Below are 27014 nucleotides of genomic sequence, written 5' to 3'. Positions count from 1 at the left end.
CGGGGGGGTTTGGGGAGCCATAACATCTGGCTACATTTATCTTACATTCTTCTTGGTAATGTTGAAGCCATTTTTTAAATGTCCATTTGGCATCATGAAGTGAGTTTCTAGCATCACTGCATTGGGCTTCAAGAATGCTTACCTGCTTATTTTTATCTTTCAGTTCCTGTTTTGCATTTTTGTAATTTGCCTCTAGTTGGATCTTCTTCTCCTTTAGTTCATCTAGTGTTTTAGCATATATTCCTCTATTTTTAGCTTGGTTTTCTCTAGACCTACCTCTGCCACTTGACATGTGGTTGCCCATCTTTCTCCCAATGTTCTTTTACCTTGGCTTCAAGCTCTGAATTTCTTCCCACTGCTGCTGAAGAACTTCCTCCTTGTTGTCAGCAACCTTCTGTTTATAGAAAACTCCAACTTGGTATACTAAGAACTCAAAGAGCTGAATAATCATGTCACCTTGGTCGTTAGTACACTGTTTAAGTTCCTTCGCTCTTTAAAGACTAACATGACTTGTTTCTTAGCCTCATGCACTTTGGGATTTTTTTTTCAATCCTTTGCTTCTTTTTAATTGCATGGGTGGAGAAGAGTGAAAGAGAGAGAAAATCTAAATTTCATTACGTTTTTGTGTAAAGGTATGGTTTGTTAGTACTTAGGTGGAGGAAAGCAAACCATTGATTTTGTGTTTTTAATTTTTGTGCTATACTATCTCCACATGAGGTTGCACGTTTTTTTAAATATTTTTTCTTCAAAAAATCCTAAAATTTTATTAAAGATTTATGAAATCGAGTCCTATTGATACCTAAATTAGAATAACCATAGCAAGAGGGCTTAAACTATACCATTTGGGCTAGGAGGAACACTAGAAAAACATCAAAACATTATATCTCTATTCTTTTCATGCATTCATTCTCATACAAGTGAGAATAATATTACATTTTCACGTTCATGAGAACCCATTACTCATATTATGAAAATCCTCTAACATATTCCAAAATTTCTAGGATTACATTATGTTCAAGAGCTTACCTTGCCTTTGTCAAAAAAATGCTTTGTTGGGAGCTTTGGCATAGAACCACAAAGAAATGAAACTTCCCTTGGAGGTCATTGATGTGTCTAGCTACCATCCACATCCTCACTCCATTGTCACACCAAAGAGATTCCATGCTATGGATGTGGAGGAAGAACTCTCTGCCTAGATGGAGGTAAGAAGAAAAGGTTTACCTTCACAATGGTTCAATCTCCCAAGAGGTGGTAGAGGGGAAGCACATGAGAGAAAGAAGCCTACAATCAAACCTATCCTCGCAAGAATCCACATCAATCTATGCAAGGATTTAATAAAACACAAGCAAGCAAGAGTTTGGGGAGAAGAGAGAGAGATCACAAGTATTCTACTGCAAGGGAATGATTCTCCATTGCTTAATGTGAAAATTGACTTCTATACAAATGGCTAGTGTTCACACACAGTTGGGCCGTAACTTTAAAATGTTCCATTGCTTGATGTCAAAATCGACTTCTATACAAATGGCTAGTGTTCACAATTGGTAAGGCCATAACTTAAAAATATTCCATGCCACCATTTCTAGCCTCAAGTAAGTATATATACGAGGTCATAGACTTCCCCATTTGTCATTAAGTACAAGTTAAAGCCATTTGAAAGACTCCAATGTTGTCTTACAAAGGATGGGATTCCATTACATGTGGGTAAGATTGGCAAAGCATCTTACAAGAGGCTTCTATTACATGTGGGTAAGATTGGCAAAGCATCTTATAGTAGGAGGATAGGTGGGCAAAACCATATTAACTAGAGTGGTTATCATACCGCTCTTCCTAATCGGCTATATCCTCACATCATTAAGCTTGTGTAATGAAGATGTTATCGGTTCTAGAGAGGTGGAGATGGTCAAAGGGTGAAGTTGTCTTGCAACGTTGAGTTGTGGTAGTAGGCAAGAGACCAATGCACTTACTTTTTCGGGCCTGGTTAGAGGTTGATTTTATTTGGCCCCTGATGTAAAAAGCTTGTGGAGGATACATGTGGTGTAGTGTTGGCATAGAGTGCTAGCTATAATGAGTGCCTATTTATGTCAAGATTGCTTGTGTGCATAGTGCAAAGCTCATAGTGAACATTGCAGGTGAGATGTGCATGGGTTGTGTGTGGGCTCATGGTGCCAAGAGCATGCCCTCCAGCATCCAGTCCTACTTTTACTCCATTCATCTGCTGAGCACTGCTTTTTATCTTTGAATCAGTCTCATCAAAGCCTTCAACTACAGCTATCTCATGTGGTGGTGATGAGGATGACCCAGTAGCAAATGATACAGTAGACTCCGAACACATTAAACCACCAGCATGCCGACGCACTGTCCAGACTGGACGGTCAGGCCTATCCTTGTTCCTTATTTAACCTGTTTTCTTTCTTTCTTTGACATTGACTCTTAATCACTTTTTTGGAGAGTTAAGGTCATGAAGCTTTTGTAACAACCCTCTTGTGAGAGGATGAGAGTTTTCATTAGGCAAAATTTGGACTCAAAAAAGGACTCGCTAAGAAATGCCATGTCAGCTTTTTCTAGAAAAATGGGATTATGGCTAATTTTTTTAGAGATTGTAGATTGGGAATCTACTCTTTGAGATCTTTCCAATGATACACAGCATGATGGGCAATTTTTCATGTTCAAGAAGTTCCCAAATTGGTGATGACATGGCATGTTATTGATTTGGGAACTTCTTGAATATGAAAAATTGCACATCATGCTATATATCATTGGAAAGATCTCAAAGAGTAGATTCTTAATATACAATCTCTGAAAAAAATTGATTTGATTTGTAAAAATTTAGCCATTAGCCCATTTTTCTAGAATATGGCATTTCTTAGAGGGCCCTTTTTTGGGTCCAAATTTTGCCTAATGAACCTGTACCTCATAATTGGTATCCAAGGTTTGAAAGATTAGCAAGGTTGGGCTAGACATATGGCAATGGTACTTATCGACTTATGGAGCCACAAATGCCATTGGTGTCATAGAAGGAGGTGATAAAGGGGGGCTTGCGAGAAAGCCATTCTGGCGCATTTGCACGACTATAATTCTCTTTTAGATTCTGATATTTGACATATCCTTGAAAGTGATAGTGAAAGAATTTGGAGATGGTGTAAAATTTAGTCTATTTGCAAAAAAATTTCCTTTTTTAAGGTGTTAAGGTCAAAGATGAGGCTTTCTTTGATTTTCAAGGATGAGAATAATAAGTATGAAGAATCAGAAAGAGTGGCTACTATGACTAGGTCAGGAAGAACCTTGGTGTAATAAAGGTCATTGAAATTCTTCAAAAAAAAATCGACATCTATACTATGGTAAGTAGCACGGGCCCTTTTAACAAAAGTTGTAGAAGGGGCCCTTGCCCTCCATTTTCAAGACCTTGTGCCAAGACCACCTTTAATTGATTGGCATGAACATTGGATCGATACAGACTTCCCTAGGTGTGATTGTGTTCTGATCGCACACATCTTAAGACAATATTAGGGAGTTTGTAAAATTGCCAATTCCCACTTTGTAAATATTCACAAATGGGAGCATGGTGAACCATATCAATCTTTTGTATTTTAGGTCGGTTGGTTTGTATATTGCATGACTTATCATATATGCTAATTAGGGAGTTTGGAAAATTCCCAATTCCCACTTTGTAAATATTAGGGAGTTTGGAAAATTTCCACTTTGTAAATATAATCGTAAGACAATGTTAGGGAGTTTGGAAAATTCCCAATTTCCACTTTGTAAATATTCACAAATGGGGATCATGGTGAACCATATCAATCTTTTGTATTTTAGTTTGGTTGGTTTGTATATTGCATGGCTTATCATATATGCTAATTAAGGATGCATATTAACTATGTCTTTATTTGGAGCACAAGTTTGTATAATTTTAAACATGATTAAAAATTGAGATCAATGTAATTTTTTTATAAAGTTGCACCACTAAAAAATCCATGTTAAATAACCAACAACAAGACCATAATTGTGAAATTAAAATGTATCAAAGAACTAAGAGAGACAACACATGTAGTACCAACATCCGTAGGTCTTGAGAGAAAGAGAGACTAAATGATTATAGAAAGAAGAGCTTATGCTAGTGACAATGGGGTGGAAGCAAGGAGGTATTTATAGTGAGTCACCAAGCGATGATGAACAATGGCATTATGGATAATAAAGTAAGTAAATTGGTAGTTGTATGTAGTAGCCCCCATGAGTTGGTTCTCGAATGCTAGCCAAGCATTATTACAAAGCTTTTAGAGGTTTATAATTTTTCTCCTTGTGAATGACATTGAAGCATTGTAGAGGATTCAAAGAGCTTGTGGATGAGAAATGACCCCTATGTCCTCAATAAGGTCATTGTGATACAACACAAATACAATCGAGAGTGAATGTGACACTTTATCTCTTGGTTTTGCACCTTGATTTCTTTAACTCTTGGTTATATATAGACCAAGAACTCATTAGACATTATATAAATACGAAGAACACGAGATACAGGTAAAGACAAGAAGGCTATTGAGATATATACATACACACATGTGTACGCATATATACATGCATACATGTATATGTGTGTGTATGTGTGTGCACGTGCGCGCACTCAATTAGCATGTTTTAGCCCACTAGTCCTACTATAAGGCACTTTGCCACCATCGTACCTACATGTAACAGTGGCAGCCCATTCTTCCTTATAAGAAATCAGCCTTACCATGGGGTTAATGCCAAATATGGAAGTCATAAAATTTGTGTATATACTTGCTTTAAGACTAGAACTAGTTACCATGGTCCTTTTTAAAGTCTTAGCCAACCTAATGTGAAAGCTAGTCATTTGTATATAAGTCACGAGCAATGTGAGCCTATAAGACATGATGTGTGAGCCACATAACATAAGATATAACATGAACTAGCTTTAAAAAATACATTAAATTTTTAAAAAAGTAAAATTTAAAAAAAATATTTATTTTTGCAATCTCAATATTTACAAATAATGTCATTACTAAACCTTCTCGTCTAGCCACTCCCACTAGTGAGTATACTAAAGACTAAATCACCTGAGAAAAAGCCTTTAATATGAACTTGATCTGGGTTGATGATTTTTGGAAACAAAAATCCAATTATCAATTGTAGTGCATCAAACTATACTTCCTCACACCCATCCAGCCTTTCATTCCATCAAACAACCAACACTAAACATAGTGCTTCCATGTTGAGAAAGCAAGAATCCTTTGAATCTACCTCAAGCAAGGAGATCGGGAAGAAATGAATCAAGTTAAATGCACGTGAGTGGAGGAACCATGGAATCCTTAGAAAAACATGAGGCACCATGGTCCTCTAAGCCCTAGTTTATTCACATGATCAATAAATAGCACCATACATTTTGTGAAAAGGACATTGAACCACCCCATATTTGGGTGAAGCTCCAATGAAGGAGCAGAACTAGGACCAAGATCACCAAGGTTTTTCACTCCAAGAAGTATTCAAACCATGTCGAATGTTACACTTTTTCAAGCTTTTTTGGGTATCGAACTCGAGCTGGGTTTTTTCCAAGCTAGCCATGGTGAAACTAGCCCCGTAACCATTGTTGCACATATATAGCACAAGCAAGCACAAGCAAGAGTACCACCTCCTAAAAAGGATCCCAATTTATAAGCTTGTTCACCATGAAACCAGATTACAAATTATCCATGTTTGGATAAGGAACATGGAATGTAGGGAAAAGTAAAGAACCAGTTTAGAGGGACCACTCCAACCTAGGTGTTTCACAAGGGAAATCACTTGTGTCCTTAATTATTGCAAGCTTGTAGCCTCAAAGCCAAGTATGTCATCAAAAACTGTAAAGCACAACCCCGTGGGGCATGAAAATTCAATCCTAGAGGTATTCTGCCACCATCATGGGAATATGAAAAAAACTTGCTAAGGGTGGCATTTGAAATGGGAAGTGGGGTTATGATAAATGTCACACCTAGAGGCCCAGATTTAGCCCATCACATCTGAAGGAGATGATGACCAAATTTAATAGAAGTGGAGATCCCATTCAATACTAGAGAAATTTGATCAAGCTTGCAAAGCCATGGAAATTGATGATCCCCACAAGATTTACTTATTTTTACTTCAGCTTGAAGGCAAAGTAGGATAGTGGTTGAGGGGACGAAACCCTCTTGAAAAGGTAAATTATGAGGTCTTGAGACACACCTTCATTATGGGATTTTCACCCAACGAAGCCAAATGGAACCCCATTACTCAAATCTACAACCTTAAGTTAGAGAAGGAGAAACCATGCAGGACTACATTGCTAAAGCCAAGTATCTCCATATAAAATGCAATCCTAGTGAAGGAGAGGGAGAAGGATCAAGACTACCAAGGTTAAATGACCTATCATTCATTGATCAGTCTTAAGAGAAGGAGAAACCATGCAGGACTACATTGCTAAAGCCAAGTATCTCCATATAAAATGCAATCCTAGTGAAGGAGAGGGAGAAGGATCAAGACTACCAAGGTTAAATGACCTATCATTCATTGATCAGTCTTAGGAGTAAGAGGCTTCATAACTATCTCTACAAATCTAGGCACATCTTTAATGAGTGCTGTCGTGAGGCAGTGGACCTAGTAGACAAACTATAAGATAGGGATGTAGAAGTCATCCACTTAAACCAAGACATAGAGGATGCATCATCCAAAGCCTCTATAACTAAGAGAGACCAACCACTAAAAAAAAGTCATAGATAAGGATATGAGCATGGATAATTTGGCAGACAATGTGCTCAACTATGATTAGGCTAGCATTGGTAAGGCCCCAAGGGAAACCTCAAGGACAACCCTGACCCTCAAATCAGATACGCTCACTTATTTTGATGGAGATATATGGTTTAGTTTGCCAAAATGATAGAAGCATGGAGGAGTGTCTATTGCTAAGGGTAAGATAATAACAATTTATGCTCATTGCCTAGTGTCACAAGAACCCTGACACAACTCATTATTGTTGATAGCAAGGAAACTCGACAAGGTGGTATACCCCAGCACCAACAATAATAGATGCTCCCCATGCTAAGGCACCACAACTGATGCTCCCCATGCCAATGTAGGCCTTAGCCTTGCCATCCCTAGCCACCAACACTACTTAATTCGCACAAGAACTAGTGCATGATGCCTACCATAACCCCTTACCAAGAGAGGTATGTATAGGATGCCTTAGTTACCATATCCATTACCACCTTATTCCATCCCTCCAAGAACACAACACCTGCACAAAAGTACTTGGTGACTCTACTTGTAGCATGCAAAGAAGCAAAAAATATGTTTATGATTACAATTTTCTTATTGGGTATGGAATTACATCCTAGATTAGCAAGAAGTAGCCTAAAGTGGCACTTCGTCTACAAAGGCTGAGTACAAGGTAGCATGCTTTGGTTCATGTGAAGTAGTCTAGTTAAGGAGACATGGGTGTTGTTTGAAAAGGGAGAAATGTTGTTGTGTGATAATCAAAGTTGCATGGTGAGATCGCTAAAATAACCCGATGTTTTATGCTTACACAAAGCACATCGAGATACAATATCATTATGTGCTTTAGCTTATCATGGATGGAGAGGTGGAGCTTACGTACTGCCCAACACCCGGGAATTGTCTAGATACTTTTAGAAAGGCTCTTGGGAGAGATTTGTAAGAGCGCCATCTTCATCGACTTGGCACTAGACTGGAGAGGTAGTTCAATGCTTCACTCTCTTGTGTTAATTACTATGGATGATGAATTAGTTCAATGCTTCAACTCTCTCATGTTGTTTACTATGGATGATGAATGTGCTCTATTTTGTAAGGCGAGAGCACTAGTGCACCCAACAGTTCCTAGTTTAAACATTGGATGGTGGGGCCAAATGTGGCTAGATGGTTAGGAGATGGCTTACATAGACTCTTGACACTCTACGAAGCATGCATCCTACTTGGCACTTTGCCAAGTAGGATGCATGCTTTTGTGGGCTATGTGATCGCATTAGTGACGAGCATTCAAACCGAGGACACATTGTCCTCTAGTTATGGGGTCCATTTGAGGGTCCAGATGTTCTCAAGCTATACAAAGTCCCTATGGAATAATGTTATAGTTTAATATGGTCCCATTCAGATGATATGGTTAGATAATCATTTTGGACCAGGTCATGGCTTAGCTGACATGGTCGGCCTACATTGATGTCGACCCTAGCACTATATATAGACTAGTTTGGTAGCCTTTATTTATCATCGAGAGTTCGTTATGTTTAAGTGCTCTTGTAAGCAAGACATTATCTATCCAAAGTCTCTTTAGATCGCCATCAAAGCTACTTACCTAGAGCATATGGATAGCCATCAATTTCTAATCAAAGTTTGCAAGTAATAACTTCTTTGTGTAATTCAATGCTTTATATTGTGAAGATCCTCCTTATGCTATTATCTTTTCTTATAAATTAGGATTTTCTTTTTTTTTTTCTAAGAGAAAGGAATTTTTTTTTCTTTTGTTCTCCACAAGAAGGAGAAATTTCCCATTGCATACACAACACTACAACCTTGTCTGAAGAGCTATCAAGTCTTTGCATTGATACCATTGTTTTCCTTTTCTTTACATTGATCATCGATTGCCTAGCTTATTATTTCAAACCATTATGTTAGGGCTTTGATATGAATTCCAAGAACCTTTGATTGATATTGCTTTATTGGGTTCATGGCCTTTGTCATATTCCTTAGTTTTTGTTTGGATATAAATGTTGATATACCTTTGATTGGTAAAACACATTAAAAATGTGAACTACCTTCATCTCTTATTTGGAAAACCTACAAACGTTGATATACCATTGATTGGTGAAACACATGTAAAAAATGTGAACTACCTTCATCTCTTGTCAATGCACCTCTTCTTTATGGAAGAATGGCTGCTATTGTTTTCTCTTTGATTGTATTTTTGGGTTCCATCTTTTCTCATCAAGGACCCCTTTAGCTATTGTTATTGCTTGTTTCTCCTCTTAAGAAAATGTGAAATATTAGCACATACAATATTTGACCTTGACAAGATTGTGTCTGCATCCATTGCCTTGAAATCCATTACTTGAACCTGATGATGTGTTAGACATTTCACTATATGGTTGATCGGGGATGCTTGAGATACCATTGTACCATGTTAGTAGTTTGTATCATGGTTGATACCACAATAATACTACTATTATTGGTATATACATTTGGCATATACATTGGGCCGTGCTAGTGCTATTGGTTTTGCAGGTGATCACCATGTTACATATTGAGTTAGTGTATTATTGGTGTGAAATGTTTGTGTCTATGAACTAATTGTGTTGGGATTAAATATTGAGGAGTCCAAATTAGTTATTTCTAACCAATGTTTGTGTCTATTAACTAATTATGTTGCGATTAGTCATTGAGGATTCCAATTAAGTATTCTAACCAATGTGATCGATTAATTATTAAGGAGTTGAATTATTTATTTTAACCAATGTGATTGATGCTTGTGAGTACTAGGTGTTGCACACTACAAGGGTACATATTGAGGTGTGGCATACTGGTAGTCTGAGCATGGTGTACAAGGTGCCGATCATTTATTTTAACCAATGTGATTGACGCTTGTGAGTAATAGGTGTTGAGAACTACAAGGGTACATATTGAGGTGTGGCATAGTGGTGGACTGAGCATATGGTGTGTGAGTGCCGATCATGGTATCATGCGGAGTATTAATGGCGATGTGCCAAGTTTTATATTTAGTTTAATGTCGTATTTTGGCTTTGGTCAAGCATTGTATTCATAATGCAATTTATATTCCACTTCATAGATGTGTAGGAGATCAATTTATTTTTTTATTATAAAGGTAGTGCTTCACAAGTCACTAAGCTTTGTTTTTTATAAAAGAACTTGGATGGAGCAAGCTATTATTGGTTCCATGAGTCTATTTTTTGAATAAAAGATATAAATACTCCACATGGGAAGGGGAGCCACCATCTAGATGGGGCACATTGGAACCAATATTGCATTTTGAGTCTTCGTTCCTTGTTTTGCACTTTGATTTTTTAGCTAATTACATATGTTTGAGTCTTTGTTCCTTGTTTTCCACTTTGATTTTTTGGATGGTTGCATACGTTTACACTTATTTTAGTAGTATCAAAGCCAGGTTACTATGCTCATGGTTAAAGAAAACCTCCTCTTGCTGATAGAGAGTACGATGGAGAAGTCATCGAAGCTTTCAAGCATGGAAGGAGGCTACAACTCATGACCTTCATGGAAGATATGGAAAGAATTATAGGAGTCATATTTATTTATGGCATAGAGAAGAACGCTGCCATATTTATAGGAGTCATATTTATCATGTTTGTGCCTATGAACTAATCGTGTTTGGATTAGATATTCAAGAGTCCAAATTAGTTATTTCTAACCAATGTATGTGTCTATGAACTATTTGTGTTGGGATTAATTGAGGAGTCCAATTAAGTATTCTAACCAATGTGATTGATTAATTATTGAGGAGTCGAATTATTTATTTTAACCAATGTGATTGATGCTTGTGGAGTAATAGGTGTTGAGCACTACAAGGGTACAGATTGAGGTGTGGCATAGTGACAGTCTGAGCATGGTGTGTGAGTGCCGATCATTTATTTTAACCAATGTGATTGACGCTTGTGAGTAATAGGAGTTAAGCACTACAAGGGTACAGATTGAGGAGTGGCATAGTGGCAGTCTAAGCATGGTGTGTAAGTGCCGATCATGGTATCATGCAGGGTATTTATGGTAATGTGCCAATTTTTATATTTAGTTTAATGCCGTATTTTGGCTTTGGTCAAGCATTGTATTCATAATGGAATTTATATTCCACATCATAGATATGTAGGAGATCAATTTGTTTTTTTATTGTAAAGGCAGTGCTACAAAAGAACTTGCATGGAGCAAGGTATTATTGGCTCCATGAGTCTATTTTTTGAATAAAAGATATAAATACTCCACATGGGAAGGGGATCCACCATCTGGAAGGGGAAAATTGGACCCAATATTGCATTTTGAGTCTTTGTTCCTTGTTTTGGACTTTGATTTTTCGGCTAGTTGCATATGTTTGAGTCTTTATTCCTTGTTTTGCACTTTGATTTTTTGGCTGGTTGCATATGTTTACACTTATTTTAGTGGTATCAGAGCCAAGTTACTATGATCATGGTTAAAGAAAACCTCCTCTTGGTGATAGAGCGTACTATGGAGAAGTCGTCAAAGCTTCCAAGCCTAGAAGAAGGCTACTTCCAAGCCTGGAAGAAGGCTACAACTCATGACCTTTATGGAAGATATGGAAAGAATTATAGGAGCCATATTTATTTATGGCATAGAGACTTTGCCATATTTATACCATAAATAAGAACTCTTCCATATTTATAGGAATCGTATTTATTTATAGCATAGAGAATTACTATAACATATTTATAGAAGTCATCTCTAATCGTAGAAAAGATAAAGAAGAATGTGGTTTGTTCTAGTAGAGTTTGGGAAAGAACACCATGGATTTTGATTACGAAGAGGACAAAGTATCAATAAGAGATAAAGAAAGAGAGGTTAAGCTAGATTATGCTCATGGTTGAATAGAATCTCCTCTTGGTGATATGGAGAAGTTGTCGAAGCCTTCAAGCATGGAAGGAGGCTACAGCTCATAACCTTCATGGAAGACATAGAGAGAATTATACGAGTCATATTTATTTGTGGCATAGAGAAGAACTCAGACCATAGAAAAGATCAAGAAGAATGTGGTTTATTTTAGTAGGTTTTGGGGTTAAAGGGAAGGATGCCATGGATTTACGAAGAGAAGGAAGTATTAGCAAGAGTTAAAGAAACATAAGTTGTGAGCCATGGATGTTGGATTTCCCTTCAAGAGGGGGTGAGAGGCAGCATAACTATACACAAAGAAGCACATAAGCACAAATAGAGTGCATACTTGATGACCATCACTCACTTTCGTGTTGAACAAATCATAGCAAGTTTCTAGAGGGCTGAGGGTAATCTCACCATACTTTTCAACCACATTGTTCTTGGTTTCAAGTTTGTATGCTCCTTCATTGGCATGGCTAGACTCGCAAATGATGTAAGGTAGATCCTTTTTTATGGTAGATTGGGGAGACCTAAAATAACAATAGAGCTAGCTAGGACATTATATTAGTGTAGGGTTGTGTGTAGCGATATTTATTGTTTGCCATATCATGTGGAGTTACTTCATTTACTTGGCCGCATGTCAACATTTTGTTGTTATTTTCACCGCCCATTTTGTATAGTTGGTGGAGTGACTTTGTTATATTTTGAATAGAGGGCAACCCATGCTTCGCACATCTTTTGAGACTCCAAATTCAAATTCTACCCAAACCTCTGCAAACCTCCTCCACCCCTTCCCGAACCTCCAAATTCTTGCCACATGGTAGCTTTATGAAACTCTTCCTTAAGATAATTCACTCTATTTTGCTGGCCCGTGTGTAACTGATTCCCCCCCCCCAAAAAAAAACTTACTAAAATTTTTTAAATGTCTACTGCACATAAACAAACATATATGTTTACTTTTTTTTATATACACGTAATGCTAACCGAACACAATCAATGTTTTTCTGTTCTTTTTTTTTTTGTGTGTGTGTGTGTGCATAAGCGGCATAGAGCTTTATGTGCAGGCGTAAATCAGCTCGCTTTTGAAATACTACCGAAAATCTTATTTTAAATGCTCGATAATGATGCTAAAGATGGCAATTTTCTTGCTCGCTCCTTCCAGAAAAAATAATCCATTTTCCTAAATCGGTATGCCCCTAAAGCATTCCCTTTTGTAAATTCAGCATTTTATTAATTCACTCATTGAGTGCCCCTATTCTGTGAAGGAAGCATGCACAATAAGATAAACTATAGGTCTTTTGGAAATTTATTATTAAAGACCATTGTTTACTTCACAAATAAATCAAAGGTTCTATGGACCATTTAGGGTCACCAAAAAGATTAATGACCTTGCATATCAATTAGATATGCCATCACACTCGCACATTCACAATTCTTTCCGTATTAGTTTGTTGAAATCATTAAGAGGACCACTTTCTTCACATCTTACTTATGAAAAGCCACTTCCAATTATTGATCAAGAGGACTATTTCCTTCACATCCTGCTTATGAAGAGGCACAATTATTTATCAAGAGGAAAAACTTAAACCTCATATAATCATTGATCATCAACACACTACCACATGAACGAGAAATACATACATGGAGTATCTTTTAATCTTCAAGGACCATGTGCTATAGAAAATTCTCAATGTATGCTTGAGCATTATTTTCGCACTTATCTAGACCTCATCCACTCATGTAAGCAAGCATGCAATTGAGGATAATTGCCAACTCAAGCAAGGGTGATCTTAGCTAGATCCTTCTATAGATTGGGAATGCCTGAGATACCATTGCACCATGTTGGTAGTTGGTATCAAGGGTGATTCCATATTAACATCCCTCAAGAAAGAGGGGTGTTAGATCCATGGTAGAGTGGGGTTACGTGAAGAAATACCATTGCACACATCATGCTAGTAGTTAGTATCATGGGTAAATACTATCTGGCTAGTGTTATTGGTGTATGCACATTTGAGGCCATGCTGGTGTTATTGGTATTACAAGTGATTCCATGTTACACACTGAGCTAGTGTAATTGGTGTTTATGTTTATGCCTATTATACATTGTCATGTTGGGATTGATTATGAGGAGTCCAATTGATTATATATTGTTGTAAGGAGGACTATTAAGATGGTGACAACCTCTTACAAGCTAATGATTGCCATCATCATCACTCTCTTTCTTTACAAGATTAAACACAAAATAAGCATGGAACATAGCATAAAATAGTGTGTAGATTTCATCAACAACAAATAGAGAGTAAAAGAGAGAGAGAGAGATGCATGACACCATAATGACTTGTTTTGATGTCTCTCTCCTCAAGCAAGTGTATATTTATATATTCAAGAATAGCTTTCATAAGCCATGAACGTACACTCCACTTTGGGCCTTAACCATTCCCTTTCCCATAAAAATAAGAAAGCCATTCCCTTTCCCTTAAGAATAGGAAAGTTGCATGCTTCATGCATACATATTTACTAGGCTAAGGTATTACAATGAATCAAATAAATTGACTACACTAAGAGAGTCCAAATAAATTAAATAAAAGGGTGTCCAAGTGAATAGTTTAAACAGTTAATGGTCGCTTGCAATGCCAAAATGGGTGTGGCCATCACACAAAAATTGGAGGAGAGTCACCGAGCACCCATGCTAGACCTCCACACTGAGATCTACTTATAAAAAACAATCACATGTATTATATGCACATAGTGTTCACCATAAAAATAAATCCAAATAATCATTTAAAATATATTTCCATAACATGCTTTGAGGTTGAGGAAGCAACTGCCCACAATTGTTCATAAATTTCAAAGATCGTGTTGCCTCAAATAGCGAATCGACATGAAGTAGAAGTGTTTTGCCTCAAGCAGCGATTGGCACATACTAATGATATAAGCAATCTTGCTGCCTCAAGAGGGCAAATCGACATGAAGTAGAAGTGTGCTACCTCAAGTGGTGATTTGCACAAATTGTTTAGGTGTTGGCTAGAGATGAGTCAGTAAATATCGTTGAAACATGTCTACGTCGATTGGTGGTTTGGTCATGGGCAATGATTATTTCTGGAATTAAAATTTCTAAGTCTTCCGCAAGAAGAAGAGGATCATCTACAGTAGGTGAAGCAAGGGGGTACCCTTGAAGGGGTGCAATAAATTGATTCTTCAACTGGTGATTCTTGTACTTGAGTAAATATTGATGGTAAACATGTCCACACCAAGTGGTGGTTTGTTCATGGTGGTCAATGATTGTTTATGGAATTAAAATTTTAAAGTCTTCCTCAAGAAGAGGAGAGGGTCATTTATAATAGGTGAAGCAGGGGGTACCCTTGAAAGGGTGCAATAAACCAATGTGGAAGGAATCATGTATGCGCCAATGGGCGGGTAGGTCTAATCTAAAGCCATTATCATTGATCTTATGTACTATCTTAAAAGGCCCATAAAAGCATGGAGCAAGCTTAACTTGGGGTGTTTTTCAATATTCTTTAGTCCGCATTTTTATACGCTTAACAGGATAACCTTAAATTGCAGTGGTTGATGTTTTTTGTTGGCTTGCGTTGTGTAGCTTTCTTGAGCTCTTTGAATAGCAGTAGTTACTTCAATGAGTATTTGTGTGTGGTTTGGAGCTAAGGCATTAGCTTGTTGGGACTTCACTACCAATTCTAGAGGCAAGGGTAGGCAACTTCTTGCCATAGGCAATGTTGAATGGAGCTTTGCCTGTGGGGGCCGACCGAATGAGGAGTGTTGTTAGGCATATTGCAAAATAAGCAAATGCTCATCCCAATTTGAAGGTCTGTCTATAGGGTAACTTTTTAAAAGATCCATGATAGTGCTATTGGTAGCCTCTATTTGGCCATTGGTCTCAGGGTGAAATGCAAAACTAAGTCCATTTTACAACAAAGATTTGAAAAGAATGCTACCCAAAAGTGATTACAAAAGCGAGATCTTTATCAAAAATGATAACATTTGGAAAGCCATGGTGAATGAAAATAGTTTCTTTAAATAATTTGGTAGCTAAAGGAGCTTTCAAGGTTTTCTTACATGCAACAAAGTATGCTCATTTGCTAAATCTATCCACAATTGTCCAAATCATGTCATCATGTAATTGAGGTAGTGGGCAATCCGTGATGAAATCCATTGAGAGAACCATTTGCAATTGGCAAGGGCATCAATAAAATTTGTGCTTTACCATGCTGATGCTTAATGTGTTGTCATACAATGCAAGTGGAAACAAAGTATGTGACATCCTTTTGAAGTGTGGGGGCCAAAAGAACTTGCTCTTGACAACAAGAAGCTACCGTCGATGCAATGCCACAATGTCCCACGTATGCAAGTGTATGTATTTCTTATAAAGCTATTTGCCTAACTAGTGCAGTTATGCATAATTGAGTGCCATGATATAGAAAACCATCAGCATAAGAATAACCATTCAAACGCAACCAATTATTATGCATCAAAGTAGTTGAGGAAGTGGAAAAATCAAGATCATCATGGTAAGTATCATGCATCTCATCAAAAGAAGTGATTTGAACAATAGAAATATTATTAACAATAGGTTTATGACCAACAACATTAGCATGGCCAGGCTGGTACTAGGGCATAGAGTGAAAGCTTTGAATAAAGGAAGCTCATTTAATATGGCACTCAAAGATCAAAAGCTGACTAAGCAAGTGCTTAATGCTTTGCTGGTCCGTCTTGATCAAAAATTTAAAACCCATCAGGAAGTCCTTCCAAATGCAAAGTGTGTGTATGTCCACCAGAAGCTCTTTGTCATAGGTGCTATAATTACGCTCAGTAGGTCTTAACTTTATACTTTCAAAATCTGTGGGGTGGTCATCTTGTATTAAAACAACTCCTATGCTTGATTCACTAGCATCAGTGAGATGACAACTAGAAAGAAATGTCAGGGAGCTAGAGGAGGATAGAAGCAGTAGTCAAGAGGTATTTAAGGACAATCAAAAGATATATGTTGAGTATCACCCCAACAAAAAACGATGCACTTCTTGAGAAGTAAGGTCAAAGGTAAAGCAATGAGGGAAAAACTATGCACAAATTTTCTATAAAAGCTTGAGAGACCTAAAAAGGATCTAACTTCATGTAATTTTTTCGAAATAGGCCAGTCTCTAATGGTAGCTACCTTCTTTGGGTCAACATGAGAAACAATATGTCCTAAATATTCAGTTTTACTTTGAAAGAAAATGCTTTTATCAAGGCTAGCATACAAGTGATTCTCTTTAAGCAAATGAAAACCAATGTTTAAATGATGCACATGGTCACTTTTAGAGTTACTAAAGCCTAAAATATTATAAAAAAAGACAATAACAAAATTCTAGTAATACAAGTAAATCGTATTCATCATTTGACTAAAGGTTGCAGGTGCATTAGTAAGGCCAAAAGGCATCACGAAGAATTCAAAATGGCCTGACTAAGTGTGGAAAGTAGTTTTATAGATATCCAACTGAGTCCATACGGACTCGATGAAAACCAAAATTGAGATTTATTTTACTAAGTAGACTTGCATCTTTTAATTTGTCAAAGCAATGCACATACGATAGTTCTTGTTTTTCTTTTGTACTAAAAAGAACGAGGGCACCAAAGGGGGAACTACTATGATGTATCAATCCTTTATCAAGTAAGTCCTTGATTTGACGCTGAATTTCCACTTTTTGCATAGGGTTTTGCCCATAGGGAGCCATATGGGGTGGCTAACTAGCAAGGAAAAGCTCAATTTTATGGTCTTTGGGGTGAGAAAGGGGAAGGTGGAGAGGATAATCATCCATTAAAAAAATCGTTAAATGCATTGAGAAAGTGCTTTTGGTGTGGATTGAGAGTACTCTTTTTGGTGTGGAGTGAAAGTGCTGAAAGTGCTTTTGGTGTTTTCATTTCTACTTCCCTCACTATGGTACACATGGGCGTCCTGATATAAAATAAGAAATATAATTCCCAATACCCAAGAGTGATTCTCATAACATTCTCTCTTGCTTGGGTTGCAACTGTCCTTAGTTGTGTAAAGCCATGAAAGAATGGCTTCATGATTGAAGTGGAAATCTTGATCAACACATAATGCAGATATGAAACAAACCAATCAAATGAACACATGGGAAATGAGTCCAAGTGTCCCATACCACAAAGGCGCATTCCACATATACACATAAGATGGTAAAAGATAGAAGACATGAAATGTGTGGTGTATCTACATGAAATGAATATGATGTCCCATACCACCAGATTAATTCCACATCACTTCTTCAGAATAGAAGTTTGAGATGGAGTGTCCAATTCCCTCTGAAAAGTAAATTTTGATACTTTTTCATCAAACAATCTTTAGCATAATGTCCTTCTTGACAACATTTATAACATGTAACAACAGATTTCTTGGACTTTTTATTATTAATGGAGCTATAAGTGTCTGTTTTCTTGATTTTATTTACTTTTTTTAATTCCTTTTTTATTGCTCTTGCTCAATCGTTTTAAAAGTTTCTTCTGAAATTCCTATCGAAGTTCCTATTCTTTATATAAGGACTCATGAAGAGAGTCAATCTGTTCTTGTATTGTGGGGCATTGTGAAAAATCTGCCATAGTTGAAACTTAAGAAATAACAAATATTTTTTATGAGAAGTGTTAGAAAATGCATATCTCAGTGTTCTGGTGTCATTGAAATTGTCCGAAAAAAATAATTTAATACTCCAAGAACATGTTAATCTATATACTTTCTATGCATACGAAGTATAAACTTTTTAATTAAAAATTAAATATTGAAGAAAAAGAGAAAAACAACAACTAATATATATATATATTTTTAAAGTTGCTATTGTGATAGTAATGAAAATAACAATTCGAATAAAGCTTGACATCATAAAATAAAATATAAACCGATTATTGAAATCAAGGTAGGAGAGACTTACCTTGAATTGATGAGTTGTTTGCTATTAAGAAAAAAAACAAAATTTGAAATTGACAAAAACGTTAACTATAACAAGTTCAATAATAAGTTTTACAATACTCTAATAATATGGATGTGATTAGATACAATTGCTTTCTCTCGGGTGGTAACTTAGATTTAAGGTAGTGAAGACAAGGAAGAAATTCCTCATCAGATACTGTTGGGTCGTCTTGTATGCTATATCCCCGAATGATATTTATGTGTTTTTCATGATCTGACAAAAGCAGATGTTTGGAGTGAAAACTCTGGTGTTGCCGATGGGTATCATGAAGAAACATTGCTTGTGGCCATGTGTCCAAATCTTCAACCATTCGTCATCTTGTTTATTATTGAAAATTCACAGCAATTGTTGAAATTGAGTGCCATTCCGTTCAAATAAATAGGCCAATTAGCTACACTCTGTTGGAATTAGGGTTGCAGGAAAGCACACAAAGCTTGAAGAAGAAGAAGCAAGAATGCACACAACACAAAGTGTATTAGATTGTGTCAATGTACAAAAGATTAGTTAGCCCTAGAAGGATGGGCGTATATACAAGCCGGGGAAAAAAACCTCCTAAAGAGGAAAAAAGTGCCCCGGCGGTCCTAAGTGTGTTCACACACATCACTGCCTATGTATATGGCAACAAATTCTCCCTGGGAGTGATGGTGTGAACGAGAGAGCTGGCACTCATGTATAGGGGAGTGCCATGCCCGAAGTAGATCAATCCACAAAGGGGAGCAAGCCCAAAGCTTTGCGGAAAGCTTCGAACTTCTCACGAGGAAGCGCCTTTGTGAAAAGATCGGCGAGGTTGTCCTGTGTTGGCACATAGGCCAAGCTGATCTCTCCTGCTGAGAGTCTCTCCCTGACATAGTGATAATGCACCTCAATGTGCTTTGTGCGAGCATGAAAAATTGGGTTTCTCGCAACTGCCAATGCGCTCTGACTGTCAGTGAAGATAGAGGTGGCAGACTCCTGTCCAACACCCAAGTCAGCCATAAGCCGTCTGAGCCACACACACTCAACCGTAGCTGTGAAAGCTGCCCTGTACTCAGCTTCACAACTAGAAATGGCCACAGTAGGTTGCTTCTTGCTCAACCAAGATATACATGAGCTACCGAGCATGAAACAAAAACCACTTGTGGACACTCTTGTGTCATAGCAACCAGCCCAATCTGAGTCCGAAAAAGCATGTAAATCTGGCGGCAATGATCCCCCCTTGGGATAAAACAACCCAAGATGTATGGTGCCACTCAAGTAGCGAAAGATGCGTTTAACTGCCTTCCAATGCTGAGACCCTGGGCTATGCATAAACCTGCTCACCTGTGAGACTGCAAACTGAATGTCCGGCCTCGTAATGCATACATAAATGAGGCAACCAACAGCTGTCTGATAGAGTGTGACATCAAAGTGATCTCCAGCATCATGAAGACTCAACTTCAAACCTGTCTCCATTGGAGTAGCAATAGGTTTGCAGTCTTCAAGGCCAAATCTCCGCAACAATGTCTCAATATACTTTGTCTGGCACAAAGCAATACCTCCATCACACTGCTTAAATTGTATCCCCAAATAATGATGCAAATGCCCCAAATCTGACATCTCAAAAGAGGCATTCAAGTCAGCCTTAAAATCAGCAATATGACTCTCATTTGGTCCTGTGAGCAACATGTCATCGACATAGAGAGCAATGATTAGATGTACACCATCCACACGTTTAACATACAAAGTGCTTTCTGTTGGACTATTCTGAAAACCATGTGCAGTCAAATATGCATGTATCTTTTCATACCATGCTCGTGGAGCTTGCTTTAAACCATATAAAGCCTTTTTCAACCTGCACACTTTGTTTTCCTGCCCTCTTTGAACAAAACCACGAGGCTGCGATACATACACCTCCTCATGCAAATCTCCATTCAAGAATGCAGTCTTGATGTCCAACTGATGTACATTCCAACCATTATGAGCTGCCAATGCACAAATGCTACGAATGGTAGTCATACGGCAAAGGTCTCATCAAAATCAATGCCCTTTTGTTGAGCATAACCCTTTGCAACAAGTCTAGCCTTATAGCGATCAACACTACCATCTGGCTTTCGTTTCAACTTAAAAACCCACTTACATCCAATGGCCTTTTTACCAATAGGCAAATCACACAAAGACCATGTACCATTCTTCATTATAGCATCATATTCACTTTGCATTGCAGCCAACCAATTTTTTGAATTTTGTGCCTCATCAAATGAAAGAGGTTCTTCCTCTTCACACATACTAGACACAGCCAAAGCATAACAATCTGATGCATAAGAGGCATGCTGAAAACCTGAACGAGTACGACTAGATATAGGTGCATCAATTTTACTATCACGCAAGGTTTGCACCAACCATTTAGGCATATTTCTAGCCTGCTCATTTTCAGCCCTATCCTCATGAATTATATCCAGTATATCTACATCAGAAATAGGCTGATCTATGATGTCTACATCAGAAATAGGCTGATCTATGATGTCGTTTGAAATCTGCATAGGCTGAATATTTACCTCATTAGGACTTACATTTGAATTCCCACCTGTAAATAGAGGCAACAATGTATCAAATACATCCCGTGAGCTCACACCTGTCTCTTTGGTACATGATAACAAAGGCTGCACAGCATCTTCCACAAAAACAACATCTCGACTAATCAAGATACACTTTGACTGCGGATGATACAATCTGTAACCCTTGCTCTCAGTAATGTAACCAACAAAAATGCATTTGACAGCCTTATCATCCAATTTTTTGCGTTGTTGCACAGGCACTAAAGCATAGGCCAAGCAACCAAAGACACGCAAGTGACCAATGGAAGGCTTCCTGCCATGCCAAGCTTCGTATGGAGTAATAGACTGCAAGGCCTTAGTGGGACACCTGTTGAGTACATATGCAGCACACATGACAGCCTCAAGCCAAAACGCATGTGGCAAAGCTTGGCTCTTGACCATACATCGTGCCATCTCCATAAGTGACCTGTTCTTCCTCTCAGCAACACCATTTTGCTGAGGGGTATACGGCACTGTACATTGGTGTTTTATCCCACGACTAGCCAGAAATGCATCAAACTCTTTAGACATGTACTCCCCCCCTCGATCAGTACGGAGGGTGCCCACAGTACAATTGGATACATTTTCAACCATAAGAAAAAACTGTTTGAAGCACAAAAACACTTCGGACTTTGCCTTCAGTGGATATACCCATGTATGCCTTGAGTAATCATCAATGAAAGTCACGAAGTACAAGTGTTTACCAAATGACGGAGTTTGCATAGGCCCACATACATCACTATGTACAAGTTGCAATTTGCGAGTGGCCCGCACAAAACCATCCTTTGGAAACGCAGAACGCTGCATTTTGCCCAAAATACAGCCTTCACAAACATGTTTCAATGGTGCCTCAAGAGGGGGCAATGAAGCAACCATATCAAATTTCTGCAAACGCAGCAAACTAGCAAAGTTCAGATGACCAAAACGAGCATGCCATAGTTTTGCATCTGAAACTGCCTTTTCATCAGAAATTGCATTTGCTGAATCTTCCACACACTTGTCATAAGAATTGAGCCTATATAGCCCACGAAACAAGGTGCCAGATACAATAATCGTATCACCAGAAGTCAAATCATGAACAGTACATCTGTCATCCACAAATTTGACTACAAGTCCAAGTCTAGCAAGCGCAGAGACAGACAATAGATTCTTCTTTATCCCTGGCACATACAAAGCATCTGAAAGTGTGAAAGCGCTGCCATTTACAGCCGTAAGCATAATTTTACCAATGCCCTTCACTGGGTAAGAAGCATTATTGGCACATGTGACAGTATTCCCATTAGGGACAGCCTCAAGAGAAGTGAACATATCACGATGCGAGGTAATGTGCTTTGTAGCACCACTGTCAAAATACCAAACATGAGAGTCAACAGAAACTGCCAAACATACATCATGTACAGATGGGTCATACTGGCAATACACGCTAAACGCCCATTCTGTATCTTGCACAACATTTGCAGAATCTGCATTTGTAGAAGCATCCGCTATTCTGGCTGCATTTGACTCTTTCTTCTTTGCCTCTTTAGCCTTTAGCTTAGGGCAATTCTTAATGACATGATCATTTGCCTTACAATAGTTGCACCTGGTCTTTTTCTTTGCCTTTATCAAGAGCCTTCTCAGACTTATTGTTGCTACCTGTGGAAGTAGAAGAAGTTGCAGACCTACTAATAGGAGAAGAAACAGTGGAAGGGGCTGCCTTACCACTTCTTCTCTGCTGTTGGGCAGCCATAAATGCTTGATCAACTGCACGCTGCCTGGCCCTGTTTTGCCTGGACTGCGCTTCTTGCAAGAGCTTGTTCACTAAAGTATCATACTTGACAGCATCAGGTCTGTCCTCATTAAGAAGTCTCCACGTGAAGCAAAAGTCTGATATGTCTCAGGTAAAGCATCAAGAACAGTCTGCACAAGAGAATGATCAGGAATAATCTCACCTGCAGAAATCAACTGTTCTTTGAGATCTTTAATCTCAGCAAGAAAAACATTCATGTCATCATCTTCCTGCATAATCTTCAATTCTAGCTCTTTACGCAGGTAAGCGATTTTTGCCTCGTTACGACCTGCATACAAACCTGCTAGAATATCCCAAGCCTGTTTTGCTGTTTTAGCTGAACGAATATGTGGGGTGATGTTACGCTTGACAGAAAGTGCAATCAAGGCATGAGCCTGCGCATCTTTACCATCCCAACGAGCTTTTTCAGCAGTGGGTAAAACAGCAGCAACAGTAGAGCTGCTAGAACCTGCAACATCCTCAACAGATCCTACATCCACAGAACCTGGACGTACATCCGTACCCTGCACAATGTTCCACACTCCTTTTGCAACCAAAACATGCTGCATCATGTATGCCCAAAGTGGGTAGTTGCTGTCTCCATCCAGTTTGTCTTCAGCAGACAACATGCGAAATACATCATTGCTGTTATCAGCCATGGCCACTGACTGAAACTGATGCAAAAGCTACCTGTAATGAAGCAAAGACTGAACAAAAAACAACTCGTGCTATGTAGCACGGTCCACAATGGAGTACGTATGCCTGTTTTGCAGAAAACTGCACTGTCGAAATTTCTGCAGAAAATGACGAAAACACCTGTGCAGAACTTGAAATGCAAAAACGGAGCCCGAAACGACCTCAGATGCAAATTCTGAGAACGCTAAGCCCTATGGGCTTATTTGCAGAGTTAAGGGACCTGGAAGCGCTCGTGAAAGCTCACCTCAATCAGAGAACGTGAGTCGGAGGGTGCTGCCGGCGTAGCCCTGGGAGCCGATGCCTGCTCTGATACCAATTGTTGGAATTAGGGTTGCAGGAGAGCACACAAAGCTTGAAGAAGAAGAAGCAAGAATGCACACAACACAAAGTGTATTAGATTGTGTCAATGTACAAAAGATTAGTTAGCCCTAGAAGGATGGGCGTATATACAAGCCAGGGGAAAAAACCTCCTAAAGAGGGAAAAAGTGCCCCGGCGGTCCTAAGTGTGTTCACACACATCACTGCCTATGTATATGGCAACACACTCTGACAAGACTTGTAGGAGTTCCTAGGGTGGATAAGAGTCGTGTGGAGATGTCCGGGTCATAATGAAGAAAAAGAGAAAAAACAACAACTAATATTTTATTATTATTTTTAGTTGCTATTGCGATAGTACTGAAAACAACAATTCAAGTAAAGCTTGACATCATAAAATAAAATATAAACCGATTATTGAAATCAAGGTAGGAGAGACTTAACTTGAATTGATGAGTTGTTTGTTATTAAGAGAAAAAAAATGAAATTGACAAAAATGTTTACTATAACAAGTTCAATAATAAGTTTTACAATACTCTAATAATACGGATGTGATTAGATACAATTGCTTTCTCAGGCGGTAACTTAGATTTAAGGTAGTGAAGATGAGGAAGAAATTCCTCATCAGATAGTGTTGGGTCGTCTTGTATGCTATATTCCCGAATGATATTTATGTGTTTTTCATGATCTGACAAAAGGAGATGTTTGGAGCAAAAACTCTGGTGTTGCCGATGGGTAGCATGATGAAACATTCCTTGTGGCCATGTGTCCAAATCTTCAACCATTCATCGTCTTGTTTATTATTGAAAATTCGTAGCAATTGTTGAAATCGAGTGCCATTCCGTCTAGATAAATAGGCTAATCGGCTACACTCTGACAAGACTTGTAGGAGTTCCAAGGGTGGATAAGGGTCGTGTGGAGATGTTCGGGTCGTAATGCTATAGACAAAAAAATAATTGGTAGTCATAACTTCCCAATTTTTAGGATCTAGAGAATCCATTAGGATCTTCACTTTTGTTGGTGTAGTTTCTTACATATATTTTTGTCTCAATTGGGAGCTCTTTGATTTGAAGTTAGGTTGTATTACATGAGTGGAATATAAACATGAATATAATAAATGACTAGTATCAATCTTGATTAAGTTAATAAAATGAAGACATAAGTTTAGCTATTTTATTGTAACTCTCTCTTTTAGTATCAAGATTTAAAGTTCAAGACATAGGTGAGTTAATGTCAAATGAAATTACTGGGGAAAAAGGTTATAAGTGATTGCTTAAGGCCATAAAGAAGGTCTCTAAACTAGGTAGGACTTTGGGGTTTGTACAACCTTTCAAAGGAGTTATGATCATGTACTTGTGGTGTTACCAAAGTTCCATGTGAACTCATAAGTAACAAAAAGAGTAGGATAATAATTTCTAGCATGTCTTCTATTATCACTAACACAAACTAGGTCAAAGGGAGATAAACTTGTGTATGCCATAAAATTTGGAACATCACTAGTTCATCCTTGAATAGTTCACACTGGGATTGTCCCCCTATAATTTAACTTGTCATAAACTGGACTGATGTCAAATTAAGTTTTTTTTATATTAAGAATGGAAAAAATCTATGGCATAATTTCATTGAATCTTGTAAAAGTACCTTCATAAAGTATAAAGGACTTGTGTCTCTTAAACTTGAACTTACAACCCTATGGTCATAATTTTTTTAATCAGCACACAAGTATAAGGGAGAGTCTCTTTTTTTTCATAATAAGGAGTTGTATTAAATAAACAATGTACAAGGCCATTGGCATACATAAAGCTCAAGTAAGAAAGTGGGGCCACAAGGCCAACATGCTAAAGTGAAGAAGTTCCCTCAAACCCTATAAAACAAATAGAGCCGTCATGCGAATCAGCCTCATCCATAGAAGGGTTGAATTCTCTGTAATGACTTGTGTCGATACCATAGAGGAAATTTTCCATATCAAAATCCCACACACTCATCCAGTATGTCCTCGAATCCTAGACTGAGAGTCAAAGAGAAAGGCATTCCTAGTCACCCAGATATTGCCAAAGACCTTACCATCTGAAAATATGATATAAATTCATATGATCCTCCTGAAGTGAAACATTAGGGATGCAACCAAATATACATTGACGTCGAGTAACACTAGAGCCTGTAATGGCCACCCATATTTGAGAAATGAAGTCCCAAATCTGTCTTGCAACTAGGCAATACACAAACAAGTGCTGACAAGTTTCAAGATTTGCAATACAAAAAACACAATGACCAAAAGCTATGTTGCGACGTCAAAGCTGGTCCCCCAGAGGAAGCCCACCCACCAAGTCTCTCCAAATGAAAACCTTTCCTTGATACAGAATCTTGGAATGCCAACCTCTCATCAATGTATCTTTCCACCAGCTTGTACTACAATGTAGTTTCCAAAGTATGTTAGCTTTGATTGAAACCCAGCTCTTATCTTTCACCAACAAATGATAAATCACATTCGTCGAGCGGGTGGTAAGATCCGGTGGTTTCTTGAACATCTAATCTTCCCATGGATACAAGGCATGTAAATCGAGAATGCTACCAAAAGAACTAACTTTCTCATGAATAAATGCCCATAAGCCACCATACCCTCCAGGCACTCGAAACAAACGCCGAAGATGGCGAAAAGAAGAAAGGCGACTAAGGGAGAGTCTCTAAAAGGTTTTCTCTTAGAGTTTCTTAATGGAAAATCCTTTCCTAGTTGCTCCACCACCTCTTGACTTTAGAAGGTCTTAACACATGATTACATATGTGAAGTAAAAATAAATAAAGAAACTACTTAGCACCCTTGCATAAAATTTATGCTTGAAGCTTTGGGCACCGAATTTAGAGTTGAGGAGCTTTAAACTTTGAAAAATCTTATAACTTTAGAAGCTATGCTTTTTTTGGCTTAGGATAGCTATGCTACTAGCTATTAATGCATATAGCTTAGCTAATTTTTAGCTTGCTTAAGGAAAGGAAACCATGAGGCCAGAATGGTGGCATGCGCATAATCAAGGTATAAAGTTTAAAAATAATATTTATAAGTTTAAACTAACTAAAGCTTTATCTAAGCTTTTAATCAAAGCTTCT

Source organism: Cibotium barometz, chromosome 17 (genome assembly GCF_041138505.1).
Source record: "Cibotium barometz isolate CiBa-2024 chromosome 17, ASM4113850v1, whole genome shotgun sequence".
NCBI classification, from domain to species: domain Eukaryota; kingdom Viridiplantae; phylum Streptophyta; class Polypodiopsida; order Cyatheales; family Cibotiaceae; genus Cibotium; species Cibotium barometz.
This window is presented reverse-complemented; position numbering follows the sequence as displayed.